Source organism: Hylobates moloch, unplaced genomic scaffold, assembly GCF_009828535.3.
Source record: "Hylobates moloch isolate HMO894 unplaced genomic scaffold, HMol_V3 SCAFFOLD_13, whole genome shotgun sequence".
Lineage (NCBI taxonomy): Eukaryota > Metazoa > Chordata > Mammalia > Primates > Hylobatidae > Hylobates > Hylobates moloch.
In genome coordinates, this window is record NW_026652288.1 from 55755789 (window position 1) to 55774756 (window position 18968).

The window sequence follows — 18968 nt, forward strand, 5'->3', positions numbered from 1 at the left end:
CGAGACTGGGTAATTTATAAACGAAAGAGGTTTAACGCACTCACAGTTCCATATGGCGGGGAGGCTTCACAACTATGGCGGAAGATGAAGGAAGGGCAAAGTGACGCCTAACATGGCAGCAGGCAAGAGAGAACACGTGCAGGGGAACTCCCCTTTATAAAACCATCAGATCTCGTGAGACTTATTCACTATCACGAGAACAGCATGGGAAAGTCCTGCCCCCGAGATTCAATTACTCCCCGGCAGGTCCTTCTCGTGGCACATGGGGATTATTACAATTCAAGGTGAGATTTGAGTGTGGACACAGAGCCAAACCATATCACCTTCTTTTCTTCTTTATATTCTGTTCCCAGGCAATTTCATTCCCTCCTGCAGCCCCTAGAGGCTGGCAACTCCAGTGTCCATTACGGCCAAATCACACTGCCCTTCTTAGTGTTATGCCCAGAAATTCTGACTGTCCACCAGGCATCTCCATCTGGATGTCTCATAAGCAACATAAACTCAGGACACTTACTGCCTTATTTCCACACTCTTCATTCCCCCTGTATTATCCATCTATGTGAACTGGAGCATTATTCATACCATCTTCCAAACCAGAAATACAAAAATTATCCTATTGATTTAGAACCCCAATCTTAAATGCCTCTTAAATCACCCATCACATATTCAATACTTACTCCTAACCCTTTTGTAAATCTCTTTCCTCCTCATTCCCACTGTGCTACCACATTAGTTCACTGCATCGCCGTCCTTCATATGTTACAAAAGATTTAAAATTTTCCTTTCCAACTCCACTTTTTCACCCTCTCCAATTTTCCTTTTGCCATTGTAAAATGCAAATATGCTTTTATTATTTATTTGCTCAAATTAAAGCATGCCTTACTGCTTTGAACAATGTTCAAACTCACAAGTTGCTCTTGCTGGCTAACCCAGCTTATCTCCAGCAGACTGGTACTATTGGAAAGACCCAGGTGGGTCATTCTGCTGTACCTCTGCTCATTTGTCCTGGTGCTGAGAAGGCCCCATCCCTTTCAGTCTCCCCAGCTTCCCTGAGAACTCCACTTTTCAATCTTCACTAATAGGCACCTCTGTTGAGATGCCTTTCTTGAGTCTCAAAGAGAAGGAATTCTTCCTCCTCACTGAGCCCCATCCATGGACATCAGCCATAGCACCTGTCCATCACATTGCTGTGTGAACTTGTCATAAGTCTGTCCCTCCAATAGACCAGGTACAACTCAGAGGCAGGGCAGGAGGAAATGTTACATCTACTTTTTATTGCCAGGTACAAAGTCAGCATTTAGTGATTTTTGACACAATGAATGATTTCGAACACCTTTAATTTCATTCTACCATCTGTATTCTCCAAATCTTGGTCAATTGTGAAGAGAAAATTGTTGAAGGCTGTGTTTTGTGTGTATCTGTGTGTATAAACTGAGAGTAACGGGCTTCCAATGCCTTTTGTCTTTATATCAGAAGATAAATATTTATTCATTCTTATGTGTTAGAAAACAAATCCTTTGAGACCACCTATTACATCTTGCCTTGGAAATTACCACTGATTGTTAATAATTTGACGGCTCTATAATTAGACAAGCTCCAGAAATGAATTCAGGTTTTATTATTGTAAGTATGAACAGCTTTTAGGTAAGGATAACCTGTAGTAAGTAATTGTGTTTTCTCAATACCCTCCTCTTCTAGCTGACCAGATGCTGTCAAGTTCTTTTCATAAGTGATCCCTATAGAAGTTGAATTTGGTTTATCATCACAGCAAGTTAAGTTTCTGATCCTCCAACCCTATATTTTTCCCTCCCTTCTGTTCTCATTCATTGAGGATCAGCTAAGTATTAGGCAGTCTCCTTAGTACTCATGATATCAAGACTAGTTCACAGTCCCTATCATAGAGGTGGTCACAGAACAAAGACTTTGAAAATTACAATACACTGTAAGTAGTACAATTTAAAGATGTAGAAGATGCTGTGGTAGCATAGTCCAAAAAGTGTCTATGGAGGAGTCTGGAGCCTTCACCAAAGAGGCTGCATTTTAACTGAGTCTTGAGTATTGAGTAGAAATATCCCAAAAGGAAGAAGGAAGAGGGCAATTTCATGCATGAATAAAAATGTAGACATCAAAACGAATGTGGAACATTTGGGTAAGAGTGGAATGTTTGTGTGGCTCAAATGTGAAGGTCTTGTCTTTTGGGTTTGTCTTGTTTTGGTTATTTTTTTTTCTTTCAGTAGGATTCTTTTTGCTTTTGTTTTTCCCATTCAGATGTTCCCAATATGGAGATATCTGGACTGTTCACTATGATTTTTTTTCTTTTTCAAGTTTTTTTCAAGTTTCCCTATGGTACATGTCCATTGTAAGTCTTTTTAAACAGAATAAAGAAAGTGCTTCTTGAGATTTCAGAATTCAAATATCCATGTAAAAACTAGCTTTAAGTCATAAAGAATGGTAACTCATGCAGACAGAGGTCACCTAGAAGAAACTGTGACTCTAGGTGATCTGTTTGCGTGGCATACAGTGGTGTACACTAAGCCAAAACCATATTCCTAAATGTTCAGGGAAATTCATCTGTCTGCATTTCTTACTCTTTCTGAATTCCACTCAGTTATATTATCCATATTTGCAGTCTGAAAGCTTATGAAGCCAAACCTACAGGAAACGAGTGAGAAGATATTTCATTGTGAAGTGACATTTTATGAACTCTACTTGTCCTTGTTCTTATGCATGCTTACTTCATAACAATGAAAACCTCCTCTGCCGACCAGTATATAAAATTCAGTTTAGTTTATTATTTCTGCTGTCAGTGATCACCATAGTGAAAAAGCCAACTGACATTTGATTTTTTTCCCACTCTTGTTTATTATATTATAAAGCTTTGATCCACACCACTGGCATTTGACCTTTGAATTAAATGAAGATGCATATGAAAGTTATGAGAGCACATAAATACTATAACCCCTTTTTTGAGTAAAATATAAAGAATTAATATGAGCATAAAGATTCCAATATTATGTGTTACCATTATAGTTTGATTTTTAATCTTGGTTAGTATAAAACTATAATTCTTGTGATTTTCTTTAATAAATTATAAATGCAGTTTTGATATAAATAAGCTTGTAACACTAGGAAAATGAGGAATGATCCAGTGATAGGATTTTAAACAGTATTATGCAGTACTTGTAAAGTACAGTGATTATTCTAGAGCTACATATAAGTACTATGTAGGTAAATTGCCCTGCCCTTATCCTAATTTACTATACTCATTTAAATTGTATTGCAAGTTGTTTTTTTTTTTGCTGTTTTTCTAGCTTTTTAAATTGGAAAGGTAGAAAGTCCTGGTCAGAACCTAAATTTGCAACCCAACATAAATCAAAGCTCCATTCTCCAGTCTGAAAGCTCCTGCCCCCACCTTCACTCTCAGTGACCCTGTGAATGTAATCTTTTCAGAGTGAACCTTGAAGCTGGTCTAGACAGCATGTGACTTACGAAGTGAGGTAGGGTGAAGTGTCCAGGGAGAGAGGCAAATCCTTCAGAAATAAGTCTTAAAATAATGTATTTTCTTTCTTGGAACCCTAAAACACGTAGAACTGTAACCCATTTTCTTTTTTTAATAGGAAAGCTGTTGATTCCAACTTGAATGCTGTCTCTTTCTCCTGATATTCGTACCTAGTGATCATAATCTATTATTACAGTGTTTCTGTTTTTCATGTATTGACCCCTCTAGTTTAGAAGACATGCCAGTATAAATAAATAATCCTGGGTAAGAGGAAAGCATATATTAAAATCAAGATAGGGAAGCGACGAGGAAGAGGATCTGCTTTTTCTTTCTTAATAGTTGGAATGGTGCTTTCATTGTATGACCAGTATTCTCCATGAGCAAATAATCTAGGAAGCATTTCTAATGAGCAGCTCTTAGATCAGTATGATTACTAGAGGAAAAAGGCAAATGTGTGTGTGTGTGTGTGTGTGTGTGTGTGTGTGTGTGTATAAAATAAAAACTGTATCCCAGAACAATGAATTTCCTGCAAGTATAGACACAACTAAATATTTATCATAACCTATGAAAATAATACAAATGTCTATTTCAAGAGGATTCCAATACATGGCATCAACAGAAGTGGTTGTATCATGAGTACCCATGTTTGTATGGCTTATAAGATCACTAATAGTCTAGCTTATTAGTACCTTTAAGCAATTTAATCCAGTTACCTCCTATAAAAGAAACTGAAATCTTATTTCTTATGGCATTCATGAACCCAAATTTGATGATATCATTTTAAATTCTGATACTTTCAGTCACGCATTGAGGTTTGTCTAATATTTGCCAGAAAACCTGGCCTCCACCTCATTGACTCCCCTTAAGATTTCTGTGAGTGTGTGTTTTCCTATCCATCACATAAGGGCTAAAGCAGGTACAGCAGCTTGCCTTGTAATGGTGGAAAAGCTTTTAATCATCAAGTACCCAGTGTCACTTGCACTTTTTGGGAGTAAGGGGGTGTTATATTAGAGTTCTCCAGAGAATCATAACTTATATATACATATATATAGTATATTTGTATAATAAATAGAGAATATATATGTAGTATACAAGTATATATATTTGTATACTTCTCGTATATATATTTAGAGAGAGAGAGAGATAAATAGGTAAACATCTATCTACCTAGAAATAGAGAAAGAGATAAAAAAATTATTTTAAGGAATTGACTCACATGGTTGTGGGGCTGTCAAATTCAGTATCTACAGAGCAGGCCAGCGTGCTGGAGATGCAAGGAAGAGTTGATATTGCTCAAGTTGGAAGTCAGTCTGAAGGTAGAGTTGTGTCTTCCTGAGGGAAGGTCAGTCTTTTTTCTCTTAAGATCTTCAGCTGATTGGATGAAGTCCACCCACAGGATGGAGAATAATCTGCTTCACTCAGAGTCTACTGATTTAAGTGTTCAGATCATCTAAAAAAAAATACCTTCAGAGCTATCAGACTGGTAAAACCAAATATATGGGAACTGTGACTAGCCAAGTTGACCCATAACATTAACCATCATGGGATTGTTTTTTTTTCCTTTGTGAAGCAAAAGCAAAAGAAAGAAAGAAACCCTGTGGAAATTATTTTAACTCAAATTTTGCTCATAGTGATATAATTAGTATGAATAATTATAAATTATAATGAACATTGTCCCTAGTGCACTAAGAATTTTTTTCTAGTATTTTCAATGTGACACTTTTGGACAGTTATACATGGACTCTGGGCTCCACCTTCTCCACTGTTCTCCACCTGCACACACTGGGAGAATTGAACACATTAACATCAGGGTAGTAGCTCACTACAAGAGTGATTTTCAATCGCTTCCTATTTTTAACCACTGATGTATCCAAATCTGGGAAAAGATAGTAGCAGGTGGTACCAAATGTTCAGGCAGGTTTTGTAAGTTGAAAAAACCACAGGCAGGTGATTTTGATGTTCCCCATGGAGGCATGTGTAGCCCTTCATTCTTCTCATTGCTGTATCCCTTAAACAATAGGTAGTTTACTCATTAATGTACTTTTCATGAAATTGCTTATTTATATTTATTGAATATCCCATTAAAAAACAACCCTAAAAGAGAACAGAACTGCTGGAAAACTTTGTTGTTTAGTTTATTATTACCTAGATTTGAGTCATAGGATCAGTTTTCAGAAGATAATCAAAATGACCTGGGATTTAGCATGTTTTCCTTCATTGTTTTTCCTAGAGACATTTTTTTTAAGTACCTACATATAACTCTATTTGCTACCTTCTCACTATGACTACTCAATCAAAATCATTTCCATACTCTAATATGCATTAAACTTCAAAATTTACTGAACCCTTAGAAACTACTTTTATGTTTAGAAATGATGCAGGCTTATTGTAGAAAATTGGGAAAACAAAGAAGAAAATAAGAATTAACCACAATCCCAACACCCAGAGACAAATAACAAGTTATTAATACATTGTGGTGTCTCACTGAGCTTCTGCATATGCCCGGTCCTTGTGGTAAGTCAATATGAGATGTAGGGACCCTCTAGCCACATAACATCATCCACCATGCCTACCAGCCAAGAGCATTTGTATCACACTTTACTTTCTGCTGTTGTATAATGAAAACAGCGGATTTATTGGTTGTGCTTTTTAAAACTAAGCACACCAGATTCTAATGATTTTCTCCATCACCTCCCTTCCTTTCCCACTTCTGTTTGAGAAATCTAAGTGTAATGTGAGTGGGGACAGGAAAACAGGAGTAGGAAGTCTCTTCCTGTTCTGACTCTTTCACCTACAACTGTTTGATGATGGATAGATTATTACCTCTCTGAATCTTGTTTCAGAGACATTACTAATTATCATTTAATAATTTGGAAAGTGGCCTGTCACAAGGATTAGAAGGAAAGATCATGTAAAGTTCCTTGTACCATGTTTCTGGAAGAAATAAGTAACTTCTTCATGCCAGGACCTACTTTAAACCCTATCACATATGTTGCATAATTAATTTCTCAGAACATCTGTAACCTAAAACAAACATACAAATTTTCACATGCAACTTGAATGCTTCAGACCTCACTAGTACAAATGAGATCGTGGTCACATTAATGCCTAAATTCTGACACTTATTTCAACAACAGAGACCTTAACCTCCCTTTGAAGTCTTCCTCGGCCTCCCTAAGATTTCATGGAGGGTTTTTGGAAGGTTTATTCATGTTCTGTTGCTCCAGCTGCCTTTGATGCACCCCGAAAACTGACTTAAGCCTCCAGTAGTGGCTGTAATGATGAATGCCCTGGGTACTGAAGCTGTGGGTGGACTGCTTTGCAGAGGTTGGGAGAGAAGCCTATGACCTGCTCTCACTCTGTCATGAGCTAGGTCACCGGGGGCCTGGGTTCTCAGTGTTTGTGGCCACAGTCTCACAGCCTCCCATGAATACAGTCCCTTCCTCATCATTCTGCACAAACTGCTTGCTTCAGAGACCCTTAAAACCAGCCACCACTCCTCCTCAATGCCACATCTGCTGTCTCTCCACAGCACCTTGGCACAAATCTCTTTCCTCCTCCTTTCACTGAAAGGCAAAAGCTCACAAGCACACAGGCCCTCTCATGAATAACCTGCCCACCAATTCCAAAATCAGCCAGGGTTTAAATTTTCTTTTCTTTTCCCAGATCAGACACCTTGGTTCTTTCAGATAATGTAACTGAGGTTGAAAGTCATTATTAAACGTTCCTAGAGGTAAAAAACAACAAAAACAAAAAACAAAAACTATTTATCTCACCTGCAACCGTGTGGTTGCACCCCAGGTGCAATATACCTGCAACCCTTGCAGAAGTATATTGCCTGCCGCCTGCTTTTTAAACAAACGTATCGTTGCCCTACCCTTTTCTGCAACAAGAGCCACTCCATCTCTGCTGCTTGTCTTGGTTTGGGCACCTCCTGTTGCTTCCCAGCAGCGGCAGCTGTGCAGTATGAATTTAGACTGTGCTTCTGCACGTCTTTAGGCATCTATCCTGCCACCGCTGGGCCTTGCAGCCTCCCTGCTCAGCCTGTCTTACAGCTGCTGTCCCCAGTGCCTGCTGTTATCCATCTTCTGCACAGTCCCACCTAGGGGCTGAGGTGGCGAGAACATCCTTTCAGCACTAGGGCCTTGGCTGTGTTCCAGGTAATTGCTGGTGGTCTAGCCATCCCACTTCACATTCCTTGGCTTGGAGGGGTTTCTGAGAATGCTATTGGACTCGCAGACCTGTGTGGGTGCTACCAGTTTCCTTAGATGTGCCCGGGGAGCAATATTAGATCCTGTGTTGACATTTCATCTCTCCTGATGTGTGCTGACTAAATAGATTCCACTTGTTTTCATTTTGTCTATCAATAAATGTTTGGATTTCTTGCTGCTGAGAACTCATTTATGGCCATCGGTTTTTATATCTTAACAATTCCAAAAGAGCTTTGTTATCTGGGATGTTGTTAGAACACAGGTCAAAACCCTATTCATATTGCCTTGAGGTGTCCTCTTATCAGTTCCTCCTTTCTAGCAGTGGACCTATAACTGAATGGGGAGACCCTGGGCACCTGGTCAGAAGGGAGACATGCTTCTTTCCAGGTGACCTCAGGCTGTCCTGCAATCAGAGACAAGCAGATGTCAACAGTGAAATAGTTGACTCAGTAAGGTTTTAAAAGTCTTAACATGTGAACATTTCATTGAATGAAGTAGGAAGTGACAATACAAAGAAAAAATCTCATCTCTCCTTTTGAATGACAATCTGTGAATTAAAATTCAGCAGAGTACATGGGTCAAGTTAATTAGAATAAATAATCTTATAACTATAAAAATTTCAAGAAGAAATCACACCACAAAATTAACACTAGTTATCTCTAGGTGGTAACAATCTTATGTAATTTTTACTTTGTTCTTTTTGTTTGCTTGCATCTTCTAGCATTTTCACAGTAAATATATATCATTTCTATAATAAAATATAATTATATATTATAACTTTTACAAGTTTGGACAATCATACCCCTGAAACATTTTATTATAAAGTGAAATCTTCATTTTTCAGCAAAAAGTTCTAAAATTTTTCTCACATACTGGGAAACCTAATAGTGAACTAAACAAAAACTTCTCATATGCACTTTTTAAAAATAAGGTGTCTGCTGTTTATGTCACAACAGCTGGATTATGCAGATAAACAGTAAATTGCCCTTTAGTGTTTGAGTTTTCCATCTCCTCTTTTATTAAATTAGGTCAGTCATGGGAAAGTGGTATGCCTGGACCACACTGCCTCAATGGCACAGAAATGCCTTCACTGAGTTAAGATTTAGTGGTATATTCCCTGCTTCTAGTCTTAGGATCATTTGAACATTATTTCTGGGTCTGTTTTCAATGCTGTAATTTATAATATTGCCCAGAATTCCTTGATCTTTACACACAGCCTGACAGAGAAATTCCCTTTGTGACATTATTCCTAGTAAACAGTGTGTTTCTATATACATATTTTGTGTGCTCTCTCATGGACAAGTAAAAACTAACCCAATATTATTTCATTTACCTCAGTTCCTAGAAATTCTAGTCAATATCGCTGTTCATTTTGTTCATAACTTATTTATTCAGCTCACTTGTAGCATCTACTCCTTTGCTTTGTTTGTTTGTTTTGGTTTTGTTTTTTTGGATGGAGTCTGATCAGTCTTAATCACTGTTTTTCAAATAAATAGGCTGTCTCATATTGCCTTGGGAAACTAAGACATAATAAGACAATGATCAACTGTGTAAATGTGACAAACTAACCTTTAATTTCCTTAAACAGAAATGCTATCATCGAGGATATTTTGGAATTATTATAACTTTCTAATTTGAATAATTATATTGGGATTTATGGTTGGAAAACTTACTGTTTTCTCCTTCATTTAGGTGGATATTTTTATAAACCAATCAAACTACCTCTCCACCCAGAAAGCATATTAGAAATTATATCTTTAAAACTGGTTCTTAACACACCTCCGGGCTGGTCCACCAATGTTAAGATTTCCTCAATTTTTGTTTTGTTTTGTTTTTTGAGACAGAGTCTTGCTCTTCACCCAGGCTGCAGTGCAATGGCGTGATTTTGGCTTACTGCAACCTCTGCCCCCTGGATTCAAGCGGTCCTCCTACCTCAGCCTCCCAAGTAGCTGGGACTACACGCACGTGCCACCACACCCAGCTATTTTTTTGTTTTTGCTAGAGGCAGGGTTTCACCATGTTGGCTAGGCTGGTCTCAAACTCCTGACCTCAATCCGTCCACCTTGGCCTCCCAAATGCTTGGATTACAGGCTTGAACCACTGTGCCCAGCTCCTCAAAATTTTTGTAGGTAGACTTTGAGGATTCCTACTGGGTAATTTTGGATCTCATACTAGGAAAGTACTCCAAACTGTATAGCTAGATCTCATTTTATACAATGAGTGTATTATGAAATGTTGTATAAAACGAACTTTGGAAACTTAGATTTTCTTTCCTTTTTTTTTTTTTTTTTTTTGAGACAGAGTCTCACTCTGTCACCTGGGCTGGAGTGCAGTGGCAGGATCTCAGCTCACTGCAAGCTCTGCCTCCCAGGTTCACGCCATTCTCCTGCCTCAGCCTCCTGAGTAACTGGGACTACAGGTGCCCACCACCACACCTGGCTAATTACTGTTTTTTGTATTTTTAGTAGAGATGGGGTTTCACCGTGTTAGCCAGAATGGTCTCTATCTCCTGACCTCGTGATTCTCCTGCCTCGGCCTCCCAAAGTGCTGGGATTACAGGTGTAAGCCACCACGCCTGGCCAGATTTTCTTAAAGTTATTGGAAACATCTTCATTTAAAGGAATCTGAATTATGATCTCTTTCTCTATTTCTTTCCTTTTTTCTTTTTTTTCTTTCTTTCATTTTATTTTCTTTCTCATACATCTTGAAAAAAAATCAGATTGTTTTAAAATCTTGAAAATGGTATCTACTGGATTGCTAGAGTAATGAAAAACATGGCAGAGGGCAAATAAGGCCAATCCAGTAAAGAAATGTGTTTCCCCATCCCACTCTGGCTGGCTGGTGATGAAGGTAGCTAGATTAGTGGTTGCATTACTTTTCTTTAGGACTTTCTGGATCTCATCAAAATGTTGCATTTCCTTTACACCCAGCAGGATAAAGTTTTCTGCTTTACTCCTAAGGTTAGCATCTCAGTTGCAGCTTCAAATTGACAGGAGGACTATGCTGGAACAGTCTTCTATGGAGAGGACATGCCTTAAAGGAAATATCTAAATAAAGTAATTCTTCATTTGTATTGGAATGAAAGATCAAAGTTAGTTTTAAAAATACAGATAATTTAGCTTCGTAGTAATATATGAAAATAGTGACCTCATTCTTACATTTACATAAGACCTTTAGTTGAATTTGATAATCTAAAAAAAGGATAAAAGAACAATAAAATAGAATAAAGCCTGAAAGCAATGAAGTTATTGAAATTGATTGCTTCCAAGATAAACAGAAGATGAAAAAGTAATATTTTTGCCAGATGAAGAGATTGATCTTCTTATTGTATTGTTCAGGCAAATAAAAGCAAAAAATAATCATAACCAAGTTGTAGAATAATAAGAGTATAATAAATTTTATGTGATTTGAAATATATGCTTTAAATCAGTCATAAAATTATTTATATTATCCAAAAGGTATGTCACTAATACAGTAACAAATGCTATAATTTGAACATTTAATTTTTTCTTTTCTAATAATGAATTCTAAAATATCTAATGCACATTTATATGGTAATACACATTAGTTTTATTTTATTAATAAGTATGGTTATAAAATTTCTTGTAGAGATGGGATTTATATTAATTTTTTTAAATGACAGGTTAACCTGAGTTAATATATTATTATTAAACTCAAACAGAAAGCATGCTATAAAGATATAATCCAAAACGTTAGCTGCGTGGCCCTTAAACATAAACAACTGTTTAGGTTTATTTCTTTTGAATTCTAGGTACTTAGCTATTATCAGACATTCATATTCTTATAATTGAACTTCCAAAACCCCACTTGCAGTAATATATGAAATAGGGTGTTGTTTGTTACAGTTAGTGTTTTCAATATGATGCTGTGATTCATTATGATATGGAGTGATTGCTTAAGTAAAACATATCTAAATAAAAATGATCTGATTTTTCCTTCTTTCATTCCTCTGCATGAGATTTTGCAGATACCACCAGCAAGTTATTAAATGTCTTCTTAAACATCCCATTTATATCTTACTTTACAAAAAAAATATATCTGTGCAAATTTGTAGGTAAAGCAAGTGTTTGAAGATTAGGCCATTAGAATCAGGAAAGAGATTACTGTTTTAATCAGTAGTTCAGCTTGTTGAGCTATTGAAACAACTGCATATTCTAGTACTTTTTGAGAAACATTATGAAAGAGCAGAAATTATACAATTTATATGAAAAGCACATTTTAATTGAAGAACTGTCTATCCATTAACTACATATTTTCTCTTGTGTCTTTGGGAAAATAGCAATATTTTTCCTTTACACACAGATCTCTACAATCCAGCAACTGGTTTGTCATACATGTGTCACCAATAATAAGTGATTTAAAAGAACGTTATGGTGTGTATTTCTATAAATCCAGATAGGTATTAGGTTGGTGCAAAACTATTTGTGGTATTTGTCATATATTCTAGATCTGTGTGCTTTCCAACATACTAGTCAATAGTGACAGATGGCTTTTGAACAATTAAAACATGACAAGTGTGAATTGAAAAGTGCTGGATTTCAAAGACTTGGTATAAAAATATAAAAATACCTTATCAATTTTTATATTGAGTACATGTTGATGTGAGAATATTTGGAGTTAAATAAAATGTATTAGAATTAACTCCAACTGTTCCCTGCTACTTTTTAAAAAGGTAGACACTAGGACATTTAACATTTGAAATTACATATGTGGCTCTCATCTGTGCTCACATTATATTGCTATTAGATAGCATGGGTCTAGATACCTCCAGTCTATCTATTTTATCAATTAATATAGTAGAGCAAATATCTCTCTTAAACTGTGGACCAACTATGGAGATATTTAAATGTATATAATTAATGTTTGTGAAATAATAAGTATTATACCATGATTATTACCTCTTTCTCTGTAATATAGTATCCTTGATAATAAATATTCCAGTGTCCGGGGTTTTAATTTTAGGTCATATCATTATGTAATAATTCAGTGGCATTTGAATCCTTACTTTAAAAAATCAGCAAAACTTATGTTAGAAATTAACATTTCTATGAACGTTGTTTGTACCAATGTGTTTAGATGGCATAATTTGTAGATTTTACTGAAAATAAACCAAGATTCATTTGTATGCATTAGTGATTACAGTATCTTCATGCTTATTGTCCTCTTTAACTGGATTATCAGAAATAGTATGATAATCAATTTTAAAAACATGTAACCAGCCATCTCTGAGGAAATAAGATAAGACGGGTTATGCTAGGGAGGAGGATACCAAGTCTTGGAAACTCAACAAACTCAAGTCAACAGCAAGGAAATTGACAGCTATGGGAAGCCAGTGAGGCCTTTCTAGAGAAGGTCAGCTAAGGGTTAGTTAAGAGCAACACTCAAGGCCCAGAATTTAGAGTTTCTGTCAAAGATCATTTACTAGAGAGTTTAACTATTGATCTGTCTCAGTTAATGTGATTTTCAAACCTTAGATATGGCGAAATTAAAAAGTCAGAGTGATTAAAAAAGACATTTATTTTAGCAAACAAGCATTATTCCCAACATGGAACATACACTATGATAAGAAATAAATAGGTTTAAAGTGCATGTCTTGGAAAAATTGAATACAATAAATATATTATCAAATAAATTGAAAAGGCCTTCCAGAATAATTCCACTGGGGATGTTTTCGACTCTTTAGTTTCAGGGATAAGTGCTCTTCCACAGCGGTGCTTTCGATGTTTCTCTTCTCTTTTTTTTTTTTTTTTTGGAGACAAGGTCTCATTCTGTTGCCTTGGGAGTACAGTGGTATTATATCATGGCTCACAACAACCTCAATCTCCCAGGTTCAAGCAATCCTCCCACTTTGGCCTCCTGAATAGCTGGGACTATAAGCATGTGCCACCACACTCGGCTAATTTTTGTATTTTTTTGTAGAGATGGGGTTTCACCACACTGCCCGGGGTGGTCTCAAATTTCTGGGTTCGAGTGATCTGCCCACCTTGGCCTTCCACAGTGCTGGGATTAGAGGCATGAGCCACCATGCCTAGCCTCTTTCAATGTTTCTGGACCATAATCAGTAGCAATGCACTTACATGACAACATACACACACAGTTTACCTAAACATATTGCAGCTGGTGGACTTTGTTTCTATCCTATTTGCTTTTATTTTCTGGTTATGATCCACTAAATGAACTTCAAAATCTATTAATTAAAAACACATCTTGATATTTTTAAAAATGACAAAAATTGTTCTATATGGATATCAGGTGGTAGGAGTCACAGAGCAAGGTTGAAGACTGAGCAGCAAAGGATTAAAAGGCGAGTAGAAAACTTGGCCCACATGGGATCAGGATACCCCGGCCTCAGCAAGGGCGAGACGATCAGGAAGCTCTAAGCAACAAACAATGGTTATTAGCATCAAGCATAATTCTGGTGCAGGCAGTTATCTTCGACCCAGTATATTTTCCTCCATGAAACCACAAGAGTCCTAACTGGATGCACATGATAAGGTAAAATTTATTCCTGCTTACAGTTGGAAAATGAGGAAGCAAACAATTCCCACAAGAGCAGAGTATAATTTAAACATCTAAAGAAAAATATCGTTAGCTAAAGTGAATATCATACATAACCGGTTATCCTGGTGTTAATAAAGTACATGGACAAATAAGTTCAATTAAAATAAAAGGAAATAATACTGAATGACATATTATTTGCTCCTGAATGTCTGAACTGAATTATTTCCCTCCCCATTTTTTTCAATCAGTTTCTCTCCAGGGCAATATAGTCATTGACAATCTCTATTTCTCTTGAAGATGCAATTCCTCTTTCTTTCTCTATTCCTTGGTTTTCTCCCATTAAGAAGGCTTTGTTTCTTTCTAATTTGAGTGCATATTCTCCATTGCTAACTTGGGGTGGTAAGTGCAGCCTCGAGCTTACATTGTTCAGGCCATTTTTTTTTTTTATTTCTCTCTCCCCCAATAGCCCTTCCTTTCTTTCAGCTGTTAGCTATTGGCAGAAAGCTTGAGCATATCCTCCTGTGGGTTTGCTCCTTAGGGGACTTCCCTTTTGCAGTTAATCCACAGTGCTAAAGCACAAGCCTCTCTCTGTTCTTTTGATGTTACTTCTTTGCAAAATCTTTTCCCTCTGTACCTAAGACACCTAAGCTATAGCACATTGTTTGGAATTTACAGGGCAACTGTAATCACTGCTAGAGTATGCACCTTGATTTCTGCTGCTTTAATTTTGGGAAAGTGGTTTTAGCTGTGAACATCAATCAACTGGAGGGGCCTGTTCAATTTGAATAAAACCTATGTGTAGCTTGTGAAGCAGAGGATAAACAGCAAAAAGCATGTGAGCTCTCACCACACTCTTGAAACAGTGCAGAAGGCCAGGGGCTTAAGGCTGAAATAGCTACTATCACTTTTAACTTTCTGTTGTTAAAGAACCCACAGTCACCAGTCACTACAGCTTCTCCAGTGGTTCCTCTTTAAAAATGAACTCACTTGGTATTTAACTGGGATATAAAATAAGGTTAAACTGCTCTCTATGTTGGTATATGTATGTGTGTGTCTGTGTGTGTGTGTGTGTGTGTATAAGTATACAGATATACCTATAAATGTGAGATACTTTACATATCCATTCCTCTACACATACTTATGCATTCAAATATATTTGTTTTAGTCTTACTGAAGCAATTAAAATATTTTTAATTTTTTGTTTATGCTGGGACATGGCTGATATTAGCAAAACTACACTAATGAAGTCAAATATGAAAAAAATATGGTATATATGATTAGGAATGCAAACTGTATTTAATGGAGCTCAGAAGACAAGAGGTGGTTTACCCAACTATTAACTATGCACTATAAAAGAACAGTGAAAGATAAAGCTGAAAACAAAATCTAAACTTTAATTGTAAATATGCTTGTTTTTAATCTTTGATCAGAGTCATTGACATTATACAAAAAGCAGATTAAGATTGTTTGGGGGTTCTTTGATATTTGATGGCTATGCACTCGATAAAATGTGTCCAGAAAAATATATTGTGTATTTAATACTGAAAAATATAGAACAACAGCCTGGGCAACATAGCCAGACCCCATCTCTACAAATAATAAACAGTAAATAGAATAGCCCAGTTTGGTGTCACATGCCTGTAATCCCAACTACATGACAGACTTAGGAAGCAAGACTGTGAGTTCATGGTTACAGTGAGCTATGATAATACCACTGCACTCAAGCCTGGGCAGCAGAGTGACACTCTGTATCTAAAACAAATAGAATATATATACAATTGCAGATTTGGCAGGTTTGTTTATAAAACAGCTCAACTTTTTTTAAAAACGTTGGTTGTTAAAAATCTGTTTATATCTGTCTGGATCTCCCCTAAAAAAGAGGTGTCTAAGTTCTTTCTAAGAGCCCATCAGCATGGAGGATGGTGCTGCTTTCACTAATAGACTTAATATTTCCATACAGCAGTCTTCTTTCCAGAGAAGGATAACATGTATCTGTGACTCAAAACAAACAAATCTTACCAGTCTTACCAGACTCAGGAAGACAGGAGACAGACATTTAAGCATAGTTGAGTGGATTTTATTTTGTGACTGGGAGTGAGGCTTTTCTGATTTGTTACTTTGTTTACTGGCCAGGAGGAGAAGATTTAGAGTACAGTATTATCAACAGTACTCCAGGAAGCAGCTTTCACAGAGTTCACTAATGCCTTTTGTAACTTAAACAAATTTGGGCACTATGAAACAGAATGGAAGCAAACTTGGGCTTGAGGTGATTGTCTTCTCTTTAGGGTTTGGACTTGTTCCTCACCTCTATTTCAACTTTAAAGTTCTTCCTCTGCAAGTGAATCTAGGGGTAAGGTTAGAATCGTATTGCATCTTCTTGACAGCATCCACTGCTAGTTATTCGGTATTATAGCTTGATGTTCATTTGTTTGGGAAGCCTCAGAGATAAAAACCTCCTTTGAAGCATTCCCAGTTGCTTGTATTGCACATACCCATTCTCCTAAAGTAGGTGAGACTGTATTTAATATAGGAATGTGTTTTCAATATGTTCTTCCATGGCTGAAGCCAACTTTAATACCTATACGTTCTAAGCTGACACTTTCCATATGTTAATGCACTATGTTTTCTCCATGTTATGTTTTTGAAAAGGAAAGTTCATCAAAGAGTAAATATTTGTCAAAGCATGTGTTTATAAATCCCATGGTAGCTGGTGAAATTTTCTTCTGCTTACTTAATTCAGCCATCTTAGTCACTTTTAATCAGTCCCCTAATTATGTTTTCAAGTCAGTTCAGCATATTGTTTATGACAATAAATTTATCTGTTGTCATTTTTGGTGTGAGTGTATGTGTAGTAATGTAATGTTAATGTGCATTTTTTTCTTTAATATAATTGTAGAATAATGCTAAAATAATGACTACTAAGAACAGGCAAAATGAGATTCTTAATTGCTGATTAAATTCCTTTTCTAGGTTTTTTAATGAAAGTTGTTTCATCTGACATTGTTTACACAAATTCAACTCCATTAAATTTATGAGAAAATATATAAAATCATCATGCAAAGAAAATATTTCTGTAGAGTAAACCATCATTCAAGCCAAGTACTGTTTTTACTCAAGTTGATCAGACCTGACACCTAAGGATGAATCCTCAATCCTCCCCTATAATCTTTTATACCTGATTCTCTCATGATAGCCACTGGACATGCCTCGCCTGAAGGCTGGATTTTGATTAGTCTGAGAATTATAGCATACAGAGATAATGTGCCTTTTCATGTTTCCTCAAGAGAAAAGCTAAATCATTTAAAAATCCTTTGTTATGTGATTTTCCATAACAATGAATAATTTAGGATTATCATGTATTGTTTAAACAATTTTATGTTACTTTTATGCTTCCAAAATTACCATAGTGAGTGCTACTCTGGAGGACAAAGTACAAGGTATTTTTGATAAAATCTGAATGAGTTAAACCATTGATAACCCATGTTGCAGAACTCACGAGTCGTCATTGATCAAACTTCTTCAATAGAAGAAAGAGTTATCCTGACATTCCAAGTGTTGCTAAGACACCATTCTGGGTTTTAAGTCTTCCAGCCCTTGAACCACCTGACCTGGCTATGATACAAGTCTTGAGCAATCAACTTCACATCTCTGTATCTCAGTATCCTCATCTGTAAAATGGGGATATTAAAATCAGTTTAAATCATATAACTTGCAGTTCTGTAGGTCTAATATGGTAAAAAACAGACAATTTCCTATGATCTTCCCTAATAGTACCTATTCCATAAAGCTCATGAGAAAATTAAAACATCTAATGTGTCTAAGCTCTTAGCACAATATAAATATGCTGGAATAAGCTTCTATAAATTTTAGTTACTATTCTTACTGTTATTAAAATAAGAAAAGCCAAAAAGTATTAGGTCAATATGCAAGTGAAGAAATACATTCAAAATAATACTAGCCAGCAGCCAAAGTAATTCAGAATAAGTTATTTTTTTAAGTTTCTCAAAGTAAAAATAATTAGTCTTTATTTGCCTTTCTGGAAAAAAAAAATGTTGTTGAAACAATATGCATGACTTTGTATGCATTCAATGCAATAATCTTTCAAGAAATCACCCCAGAAATATTTTGATACTGCATTTAGCTCATATCATTAAAAGGTTTTCAGTATCCAGCTTTAAATTATAACATTGTACAGTTTTAATATAGTTATTTTTTTCCATAACAATTGAGGCCAAAAAGCTGAGAGAATTACTGAAGTGGATTCAAACTCAAAATATCTAAAATCTGAACAGACTTTGGGGAAGACTAACTAACATCACAAATTGCAAATTCATCCAATTGATTTTAGAAGTATAATCTATTCAATGAAGCAATCATAATAAATTCAGAGGATATTTAATCTCTGAGAACTTGAATTTTATGACTGTGAAAAGCTGAGAAGTAGCAGGTATATTTGGATAATATTTCACTTATTCTACTGCATTAAAACCTGTCTTATGGTTTTAAAGATGTTAAATATATTCTTAATCATTTTCTATATTTCGGTAGGTTTATCTGACCATTTACAGATGAGCATGCCTATATACAAATATGTCAGTGACCACATAAACCTAGAAACAATTACATCTCTCAAAATGTTAATGGATATGAAGGGCTAAGACTATTGGATTTAACTTAGAAATGAGAAAAAAGAGCTTGAAAGAGAAGCTGAAAAGGACTCTAAGCACCTGTCAAGA

The 18968-nt window shown here is 36.0% G+C and overlaps 1 protein-coding gene and 1 long non-coding RNA gene across 2 annotated transcripts in view; one reads left to right on the top strand and one right to left on the bottom strand.

Moving 5' to 3' along the window:
- LOC131381039 (uncharacterized) overlaps positions 1–121 on the bottom strand; it is a 70278-nt gene extending 70157 nt beyond the window's left edge. The window contains exon 1 of the long non-coding RNA XR_009209453.1: positions 45–121. This is a non-coding gene — a long non-coding RNA (uncharacterized LOC131381039). The remainder of the gene's footprint in view (positions 1–44) is intronic.
- The window catches only part of PDZRN4 (PDZ domain containing ring finger 4), a 391635-nt gene that overhangs the window by 124689 nt on the left and 247978 nt on the right, over positions 1–18968 (top strand). The window lies entirely within an intron of this gene.